At 40.4% G+C, this 11,388-nt stretch overlaps 1 long non-coding RNA gene across 1 annotated transcript; it reads left to right on the forward strand.

The window, feature by feature from the left end:
* The first annotated feature begins 989 nt into the window (after nt 1–989).
* On the forward strand, nt 990–11,097 carry LOC145547108 (uncharacterized). Its single transcript, XR_014083533.1, has 5 exons — nt 990–1,138; nt 1,710–2,227; nt 2,474–2,635; nt 6,316–6,415; nt 10,891–11,097. It is a non-coding gene; the product is annotated as an uncharacterized LOC145547108 (long non-coding RNA).
* The last annotated feature ends 291 nt before the right edge of the window (nt 11,098–11,388 follow it).

The following is an 11,388-nucleotide window of genomic DNA, read 5'->3' on the forward strand; positions in this document are numbered from 1 at the left end:
CAGTGCTCCTTGCTCTTGGTGAACTGGTAAGAAAAGTCAGTTGCCTCAATCATCTATTAGCCCACTCTGTTGTGTGGGGTCCCATGGATTGTTTTTCCAAGCCCTAGAGAGGTCCTCTTCTCTGACATAATGGCAGTGTAAGTGAAGCCTTGTTGTTTAATAACTAGCCAGGATTTTATTTACAGTCAGAGAAGTGTCTGGGAGGGACAGCCTTTACAGTGCTTGCTCAAATTTAGTTGCTTCTCACTTTGGGTTAAGGAATGTCTGGAAGGAACCCAAAGGAGGTCCTCAGAGGCACTGGGTCATCTAGTTCTAGGGTGTTACAATATGTTCCTTGCTGGTTTTTCTGCTGTTGATCCCTACCTGTTCCCATTATCCAAGGACAGAGCCTCCCACCTGGGCCTCCTGGCTGAGAACAAAGAGGCCAGGGGTGCATTGAATTTGCTATAAATCCCTCAGGGCCAACAGCTCCAACATCTTTGACTCTCAGATCCCTCCGCTGGAAACAATCTATGCTTTACCTGCACTTACTTTACTCTGAAACTCTTACCTAGAAATACAATTATCCCTGTGGATCTTATCTTCTTTACAGTCTAAAGTGCCTAGTATATAGTAAAGAGTTCAGTAAATAATAGTTAAAATTATTGTCATTATTATTTTGTGTTAAACAGGGAGAGAAGAGGTGGAGGGCATCCCAGTCAGAGGAAATAGCAGGGTCAGCTACATAATTTGTAGGCCTAGTACAAAGTGAAAATGTGAGCCCTAGCCAGAGGGCTGAGAAGTCATCCTACAGGAGGAGTAGGGGGCGACAGAGGAGATGGTTGGATGGCATCACCAACTCAATGGATATGAATTTGAGAAAACTCTAGGAGACAGTGAAGGACAGAGGAGCCTGGTGTGCTGCAGTCCATGAGGTCACAAAGAGTCAGACACAACTTAGCAACTGAATAAGAACAATTTAGAGGAGCATTGTGAGCCAGGCAAAACTATTGGCAGTTGAATTTTAGAAAGATAATAACTTTAGAAATATTAGACTTTCTTTTGGACCCAAGCCTAGCTAGTCTCAACAAGTTTGAAATGTCTTTCACACTCAGAATTCGAGACCCATTCCAATATGTCTCTGGAACCACTGGTTATGGTAAACAAACCTCCTTACAGCCTGGATTTCTTTAAAAATAAACAAAGAACAAACAACAAAACCTTCCCCTGCCTTTTGGAAATCTGATTCTCTCCGGAGAGCACTGGGCTGTTCATTCACCAGCTGTCATCTGAGGAGCTGGGGCACATTGTCAGAAGTCTTCTAGCATTTTGTTGCTCTTGCCCCCAAATTTTTCTTTATCTTCTTCTAAAACCCTTTCTCCTTAGGAACAGTACCTGTCTGTCTTAGCAGTGTGTTCTGTGGTTCCTATTCCTAGTCCTTGAGGTTCTAGAGACCCAGATCATTGTGTTCCTGCCTAGCTCAAGTTCTGTGCCATCTTGCACTACCTTAACCGTAAAGTCGACAGACCTATATCTGGATTCAAAGTTCCCTGATCTAATGATATATTCAATAGATCTATTAATGTGTTAAATTTTGTACCCTATAAACAGAGAATACACTGTATTTTCCAGAATTCCTGTTTTTTTTTTAATTAAACATGAAGCAAAACTTATCATTGCTCTCCAAAATTTTCCTAATATATTACTCTTCTATCTTCTTTGTTTTTCAGAAACCAACTCTTTTGAGAACCACATCTTTTTGTCCCTTCACTGACACTGATGATTTGGGCATGTGACCTGGATGGCCACAACAGGGCTCCTTGCTCAGAGGGGCCCCATACTTGGCTTAATGATCTGCTGTTGTCATCTTGAAATTCTTCATAATTTTATCTTTGAACTTGTGTTTAGTAAGTGATGTCCAATGAGATGATGGAGCATGAACATAAACAGAGAAGATACTCACAACATGTGTCTGCCATTCCTTGCTGCCCATTCATATGGCATTCATGATGCCCGATGGGCATATAATTTTATTTTATAGCCCCAGAGGCCATATTTTCCATTTCAACTAGAACTTGCTTCAAATGCAGAAAAGAAGGCATTTTAAGAAACAGAAACAATTGAGGAACATTTTCATATCATTTCTTACTGCCCGCCACTTACTCTGAAAATGATGGCATAGAAAGCAAAGATTGGTTAACCCATAGTTCCTCCTTACAGTCCTCTCTTACTTGTCGCTAAGCCTAAGGTAGGTGGAATTGTATACATTAAGAAGTGAAGTTAAAACAGGTGAGTTAGTTTTGTTCTGATAAGATGAAATACACATTCTGTAGCATTTACCAACTACAAAATACAGATTCTGTAATTTTAGTGATTCTGCATATGCGTTACATGAATTAAATGCTCTTGTGTTCACATTTAAATTGGCATTGCACATAAAGATGAACAGTAAACTTCATACTAATAAGTTAAATTTTTTATTTTTTGTATTTAGAGTGACATTAAATAGCAAATGAAAAACATCATGGCAAGTCAAGAGAGAACGTGGGGGAAAAGATAGCTTTATCAATTTAGGATCAAGGCCCATATGATTCCTCTTCATCTAGCATCAAGCTCTGCAATTTCAACATTCGTTTGATTGAGTCACAGTCCAGAGGTATATGTTTTGGAAAAAGATCGTGTATTGTCTTAAGATATAAAGTTGTATATTCATGAAAGAGTTAGAAAAATTGACCTATTTTAGATAACAATGTTTATTCCAATACTTCTTACTATAGTAAAAATTTGAAACAATGTATATGGTATATAATGTATATGGAATGGAACATCAACTCTTCCCTGGGTCTCTGTCCTACAGATTTCAAATTTGCCAGTCCCAATAATCACATGAGCCGATTCCTTAAAATAAATTCCTCTCTTTATCCACAGACATCCTATTGGTTCTGCTTCCCTGGAGAAACCTTACTAACAGAAGTTTCTATGCTTTTATTTGCTTGTGCATTTCTGTAACTAAATCTAGACCACGTCATGATCAGAAGCAGCATGATTGCCCCCTACCCATTCAGCACCTCAGATGCCACTCTTCTCTTACTCATAGACCTGCGTCTACACACCTATTTCATCAGTCTCATTGACATCTCTAGTCCTGTCATCCTTGTATTTTCTCACCATCCATCTACCCTATTCTGATTGACTCCTTTGTCCTTCCCACCTAGCTTAAGCTTCCACAACCCATTATTTCAGTCACTCTCATGCTAAAAATTTCAATTCCCTTACCTTTGCCCTTTTGCTCCAACTGCCCTTGTTGTTGTTGTTCAGTCACTCAGTCATGTCCAACTCTTTGTGACCCCATGGACTGCAGCATGCCAGGCCTCCCTGTCCATCACCAACTCCCGGAGTTTACACAAACTCATGTCTATTGAGTCGATGATGCCATTCATCACCAGTGATCTCCTTTAGGATGGACTGGTTGGATCTCCTTGCAGTCCAAGGGACTCTCAAGAGTCTTCTCCAACACCACAGTTCAAAAGCATCAATTCTTCGGCGCTCAGCTTTCTTCACAGTCCAACTCTCACATCCATATATGACTACTGGAAAAACCATAGCCTTAACTAGATGGAACTTTTTGTTGGCAAAGTAATGTCTCTGCTTTTTTTTTTTTAATTAGTTTATTTATCTATTTTTTTAACTTTACAATATTGTATTTGTTTTGCCATACATTGACATGAATGTCTCTGCTTTTTAATATGCTGTCTAGGTTGGTCATAGCTTTCCTTCCAAGGAGTAAGCGTCTTTTAATTTCATGGCTGCAGTCACCATCTGTAGTAAAAGCATCAATTCTTCAGTGCTCAGTTTTCTTTATGGTCCAACTCTCACATCCATACATGACTGCTGGAAAAGCCATAGCTTTGACTTTATGGACCTTTGTCGGCAAAGTGATGTCTGCTTTTTAATATGCTGCCTAGGTTGGTCATAGCTTTTCTTCCAAGGAGCAAGCGTCTTTTAATTTCATGACTGCAGTCACCATCTGCAGTGATTTTGGAGCTCAAGAAAATAAAGTCTGTCACTGTTTCCATTTCCCCCCCATCTATTTGCCACGAGGTGATGGGATCAGATGCCATGATCTTAGTTTTTTGAATGTTGAGTTTTAAGCCAGTGTTTTCACTTTTCTCTTTCACTTTCATCAAGAGACTCTTTAGTTTCTCTTAGCTTTCTGCCATTAGGGTAGTGTCATCTGCATATCTGAGGTTATTGATATTTTCCCCAGCAATCTTGATTCCAGCTTGTGTTTCATCCAGCCTGGCATTTCACATGATGTACTCTGCATATAAGTTAAATAAGCAGGGTGACAATACACAGCCTTCACGTACTCTTTTCCCAATTTTCAACTAGTCCATTTTTCCATGTCTGGTTCTAACTGTTACTTCTTGACCTGTACACAGGTTTCTCAGGAGGCAGGTAAGGTGGTTTGGTATTCTTATCTCTTTAAGAATTTTCCACAGTTTGTTGTGATCCACACAGTCAAAGACTTTAGCATAGCTGCCCTACCAATCTCTAACTCTGAATCATCCTAGACAACTGCTGCCTTCACTCCTTCACTTCTAGTATTCCTCTGGGGGATATTGGTATTTTTCTCTTGTCAATTAATCAAATGACTATAAACAGTAATCTTCTTTACTCAAAGTCTATTGATTTAAATGTAACTACATTTAAAAGATAGTTTGACTAAGCATCAGGATACCATAGCCTAGTCAAGTTAACACATAAAACTAACAATCACAGTGGAGCAGTTGCAAAATCTCACATTTTCATTTAGCAAATATTTATTGAGCATGAAGAATATGCTGTGTAAAGGAAAGACAAAGCTGGATAAAAGACATCTTCCCTATCCTCCTAAGGAGTTCATTGACTCTTAGAGTGAGGTAGATATAGAAGCAAAGACATTTGTAATATGAGGTGGTAAGTGCTACGATGGAAAGGTCTATAGAGGAATTATCTGTTTGGGCTTCCCTTGGTGGCTCAGTTGGTAAAGGATTTGCCTATAATGCAGGAGACCTGGGTTCAATCCCTGGGTTGGGAAGATTCCCTGGAGAAGGAATGGCAACCCAGTCCAGTATTCTTGCCTGGAGAATTCCATGGACAGAGGGGACTGGAGGGCTACAAAGAGTAGCCAGGGGTTGCAAAGAGTTGGACACGACTGAGCGACTAACACACACACACACATCTGTCTGTAGGATACAAAATTTGGTAAGGGTCTATTAAGTCAACCATAAGATCAAGAAGCTTTGAATTTAGACATAGCATGAATCAGCCTCATGGTTGAGGTTGTTGTATAGGATGACACAGAACTTGGGCTGGACAAAAAGGTGGTGACTGAACTGCATCTTAGAGTTTGTTTCAGGGAGGAGACTAGGACAGGGTGAAACAGAGAGAGTGATGAATACAAACTTAAGTAGTCTGGACTTGATCCCATGTGTAGTGAGGCTTGATGAAAGTGACAGTGTGGTTAAAACAAGAAGACTTCAGGTAATATGGATATAGGCACATTTACTAAAGTGTAGGGCTTCTGAGGGTGGATTAGGAGACAAGGGCTTTGAATGAAAACCTAAAGGTTTGAAGTTTATCTTTCAGGCTAGCACTTTTCAAAAATTTTGTAGCAGTGGAACTACTTCTTTTTTTTCCCTGAAAATAATCTTAACAGAAGTCAATATATCAAATGGATACAATATATCAAATATATCACATTTGCCTTGTTTGAAAGCCCCTGGTGAAGGTGAGGAAGATCTGAGGAGTTGTAAACTCTGATGTCCATATAGGACCATGTTGGAAGGGAAGAGGATGAAAGCTGAGAGGAAGGTTAGAAAGAGATGAGAGTGTGGACTATGGAGGAGAGATGAAAGGAGCAGGTAGATTTGAAGGATGTCGGAGGAATAAGCAATGGGCGTGGGTGTGGTGGAGGAGAGAGTCCAGTTTCATTCAGGAGGGAGGAAGGAGAGCCCTTGGTGTGGTGGTGGGCTGAGGTTCTTGGCTGCTATCAGGGAGGAGAACTTAAAAACATCTGGTCCAGCTGTATGGCCACTGTTACAGGTGTTCATTATTTCTTGTCCCCAAAACTTTGTTCAGTGGTGGAACGTTTTGGAAGAACTTTTAAAAGAAGTTTTTGAATTTAGTCTCGTGAAAAGTGCAGTACTATGTATTTGTTCATGCAGTCTGACAGTCTGAAGAAGTAAAAGAACTACATCTGGGCTGTCAGGAAAGTTTTATTTGAAAGACCCAACATAGTTCTTGGTACCGCTAACACTGCTGTTAAGTCCTGTGCTAAAATTGCCCTTACAGGTTCCCAGTAGTCAAGAATACTTAAGGGTTTGAGATTTTACCTGACTTGAAAGCTACAAGACCGCCTCATGGATGCTGGCAGAAGACACAAGATTCCTGGGTGAGAAACAAAGGACAGCTTATTACTCACAGCAATAGTAGTAGCTACAATTACATCCTTTTTGCATTGGTTAATCAAAACCCAATTTCCACAGGATGACATGAAAAAGCCAAGCAATGCCTGCAAAGCAATGCCTGCACATGTAGTGGGTACACTTTAACAGAGGAACCCCAAGTTTGGGGAACTTGGATCTCGTGTGGGGCTTTCCCGGTGGTTCAGCAGTAAAGCATCTGCCTACAATGCAAGAGATGTGGGTTCAATCCATGGGTGAGGAGATCCCCTGGAGGAGGAAATGGCAACCCACTTCAGTATTCTTGCCAGGAGAACTGCATGGACAGAGGAGCTTGGCAGGCTACAGTCCATGGGGTTACAAATAGTCAGACACGATGATCTATTGTAATGAATAGCAAGCTTACCTGAACTTTGTCCTGAAGGGAGACAATATCTTTTTTATTTTTTAAATTAAAAAAATTTATATTGAAGTATAGTTGATTTACAATATTGTGTTAGTTTCAAGTGTACAGCAAAGTGATTCAATTTTTTTTTCAAATTGGTCCATTGTACTTTATTGCAAGATATTGAACATAATTCCCTGTGTCATACAATATATCCTTGTTGCTTACCTATTTTATGTATGGTGATTGTATCTGTGAATCCCATACTCTTATTTTTCCCTCCCTCCCTCTCCCCTTTGGTAACCGTAAGTTGTTTTCTGTGTCTATGAACCTGTTTCTGTGTATGTGGATTTATTGGTATATTTTCAGATCCCACATATAAGTGATATCATTTGTCTGTCTGGCTTACTTCAACTAAGTATGATATTCTCTAGGACCATCCATGTTGCTGCAAAAGACAATATTTCATTCTTTTTAAAGCCTGAGTAATATTCCATTATATGTATATATACATCACATCTTAAGCCAATCATCTGTTAATGGACACTTTGGTTATTTCTATGTCTTGGCTATTATAAATAGTGCTGCTATGAACATTGGGGTGCCCATATCTTTTTAAATTAGAGTTTTCCTTTTTTTCCCAGATGAATACCCAGTAGTGGAATCGCTGGGTCAAACGGCAGCTCTATTTTAAGCTTTTTAAAAAAGGAAACTCCACTCTGTTTTTCATAGTGGCTACATTTATTTACCAACAACATACAAATGTTCCCTTTAGGGAGACACTATCTTGATCATACTGGACAATAAACAAATTTGCCTCATGTTCTGGAGGGAGACACCATCTCTGTTTTCAAGGCTGTCTGCTATATAGACATCCTTGAAATGATATCTGGAATAAAGGCAAGTAGAGCTCTGATCCCAAGATATGCAGAAATGCCAGAGAATGTGTAGACTTGTCCCCTAACATGACAAGGCTCTGATAATGATGAGCTAATGGGGTGATTAATTTCCCTTCACTTTCTATCTCTTTCTCCCATTGTATTACTCTTTCTCCCACTGCACCCGTAATACACAGGTGACTTTTCCAGTTGACCTAAAAAGGTCAAACCTTCTTCTATTACTGCATTCTTTTGATCACTATGTATTTGAAGTTGTCTCCTAAAGGGAAGTTCAAATGATCCTTCACTGATCAGTTCCTTAGGCTACTTTGATTCGTCTTACTTCAAAGCTCTCAGGTGCTTTGTTAGCTTGAAATATGGTGAAACTTGATCAGTTTTATTTCAGTTCAGTTCAGTTCAGTTCAGTTGCTCAGTCGTGTCCGACTCTTTGTGACCCCATGAATCGCAGCATGCTAGGCCTCCCTCTCCATCACCAACTCCTGGAGTTTACCGAAACTCTTGTCCATCGAGTCGGTGATGCCATCCAACCATCTCATCTTCTGTCTTCCCCTTCTCCTCCTGCCCCCAATCCTTCCCAGCATTAGGGTCTTTTCCAATGAGTCAACACTTTGCACGAGGTGGGCAAAGTATTGGAGTTTCAGCTTCAACATCAGTCCTTCCAATGAACACCCAGGGCTGATCTCCTTTAGGATGGACTGGTTGGATCTCCTTGCAGTCCAAGGGACTCTCAAGAGTCTTCTCCAACACCACAGTTCAAAAGCATCAATTCTTCGGCACTCAGCTTTCTTCACAGTCCAACTCTCATATCCATACATGACTACTGGAAAAACCATAGCCTTGACTAGGCGGACCTTTGTTGGCAAAGTAATGTGTCTGCTTTTTAATATGCTGTCTAGGTTGGTCATAACTTTCCTTCCAAGGAGTAAGTGTCTTTTAATTTCATGGCTGCAGTCACCATCTGCAGTATTTTGGAGCCCAAAAAAATAAAGTCTGACACTGTTTCCACTGTTTCCCCATCTATTTCCCATGAAGTGGTGGGACCAGAGGCCACGATCTTAGTTTTCTGAATGTTGAGCTTTAAGCCAACTTTTCCCCTCTCCTCTCTCACTTTCATCAATAGGCTTTTTAGTTCTTCTTCACTTTCTGCCATAAGGGTGGTGTCATCTGCATATCTGAGGTTATTGATATTTCTCATGGCAATCTTGATTCCAGCTTGTGCTTCCTCCAGCCCAGCGTTTCTCATGATATACTCTGCATATAAGTTAAATAAGCAGGGTGACAATATACAGCCCTGACATACTCCTTTTCCTATTTGGAACCGTCTGTTGTTCCATGTCCAGTTCTAACTGTTGCTTCCTGACCTGCATACAGGTTTCTCAAGAGGCAGGTCAGGTGGTCTGGTATTCCCATCTCTTTCAGAATTTTCCACAGTTTATTGCGATCCACACAGTCAAAGGCTTTGGCATAGTCAATAAAGCAGAAATAGATGTTTTTCTGGAACTCTCTTGCTCTTTCGATGATCCAGTGGATGTTGGCGATTTGATCTCTGGTTCCTCTGCCTTTTCCAAAACCAGCTTGAACATCTGGAAGTTCACGGTTCATGTATTGCTGAAGCCTGGCTTGGAGAATTTTGAGCATTACTTTATTAGTGTGTAAGATGAGTGCAATTGTGCAGTAGTTTGAGCATTCTTTGGCATTGCCTTTCTTTGGGATTGGGATGAAAACTGACCTTTTCCAGTCCTGTGGTTTTATTTACTTAGTCCAGTTTTATTTACTTAGACTCAAATCCTGAGCTTATAATTAAGAGATGCATAGGAATGCTCAAAACCACTTCTATTCTGTCTCGCATATAGGGTTATCGTTACCATCTTTCAAATTGCATATATATGCATTAGTATACTGTATTGTTGTTTTTCTTTCTGGCTTACTTCACTCTGTATAATGGGCTCCAGTTTCAGAGTGAAGTATATGGGCTCCAGTTTCAGAGTGAAGTATATGGGCTCCAGTTTCAGAGTGAAGTATATGGGCTCCAGTTTCAGAGTGAAGTATGAAGTTGTTTTTCTTTCTGGCTTACTTCACTCTGTATAATGGGCTCCAGTTTCAGAGTGAAGTATATGGGCTCCAGTTTCAGAGTGAAGTATATGGGCTCCAGTTTCAGAGTGAAGTATATGGGCTCCAGTTTCAGAGTGAAGTATATGGGCTCCAGTTTCAGAGTGAAGTATATGGGCTCCAGTTTCAGAGTGAAGTATGAAGTTGTTTTTCTTTCTGGCTTACTTCACTCTGTATAATGGGCTCCATTATACAGAGTGAAGTAAGCCAGAAAGAAAAACAACAATACAGTATACTAATGCATATATATGGAATTTGAAAGATGGTAACGATAACCCTATATGCGAGACAGAATAAGAGACACAGATGCATAGAAGAGTCTTATGGACTCTGAGGGAGAAGGTGAGGGTGGGACATTCTGGGACAATAGCATTGAAACATGTATATTATCATATGTGAAACAGAACACCATTCCGTGTTCGATGCATGAGACAAGGGCTCGGGGCCGGGGCAATGGGATGACCCAGAGGGATGGGATGGGGAGGGAGGTGGGTGGGGGGTCCAGGAAGGGGAACACATGTAAACCCATGGCTGATTCATGTCAATGTATGGCAAAAACTACTACAATATTGTAAAGTAATTAGCCCCCAACTAAAATAAATAAATTTATAAAAAAAAAAAAACAAAAACCACTTCTAAAGATTTTTTTCAAGTTTAAGAGAAATAAAATGCATATAGAACTTGGCAGAAAAAGAGTTGTAAAACAGAGCAATACATCCTGATGGAAGATTTTATGATGTAGTTTGAGAGAGCAAGCTTCACACCTGGAATGTCTTTCTAAGTCACTGCTCTGGACACTTTATAATCTCGCTGGAATGGAGGTTCTCACTCTGTCACCTTCAGATGAGGGTGAGTTACAGCAACAGCCCAGACCGATGCTCTAACGAAAGGTATATCCTCAGCCTCTTTTGAGGCTAGAGGGCTAAAGTGGAGGCTGCATCCAGAATTAGTCAGCAGCAAACGCACGATCTTCCATCATGATAATGCAAGACTACATGTTTCTTTGATGACCATGCAAAAGCTGTTGCAGTTTGGCTGGGGAGTTCTGATTCATCTGCCATTGTACCTTCAGGTTTCCCTTTGTTTCTGTCTTTACAAATTTCTCTTGACGGAAAAACTTCAATTCCCTGGAAGAATAAAAGGTACCTGGAATAGTTCTTTGCTCAAAAAGAAAAAGTTATGGGAAGATGGAATTATGAAGTTGCTTGAAGATGGCAGAAGGTAGTGGAACAAAATAGTGAACTTGTTGTTTAATAAAGTTCCTGGTGAAAATGAAAAATTTGTCTTTCATTTTTACTTAAAAACTGAAGAAACCTTTAGGCCAACCCCATACATTGAATCAGGTAACTCACTTGCTTAGTACCCTTTAGAACTTGGACAAAATTTCCTCTCGTAGCCCTCCAGAGCCTCATCTCACACTCCTTCCTTCATGCTGCCCTTACTCTGTACTTCCCACAGGGACTTGTCCTTGCCAAACTGTTTCCTATTCTGTTGCCTTTGAGCATGCTGTTCCCTCTCCTGGAAGGCTTTTTGGCTCCCCTCTGCCTGGTGGCATCTGAGATGCCATGCA

The sequence above is a fragment of the Giraffa tippelskirchi genome, chromosome 4 (genome assembly GCF_054371585.1).
Source record: "Giraffa tippelskirchi isolate mGirTip1 chromosome 4, T2T-mGirTip1v1.2.pri, whole genome shotgun sequence".
Taxonomy (NCBI): Eukaryota; Metazoa; Chordata; class Mammalia; order Artiodactyla; family Giraffidae; genus Giraffa; species Giraffa tippelskirchi.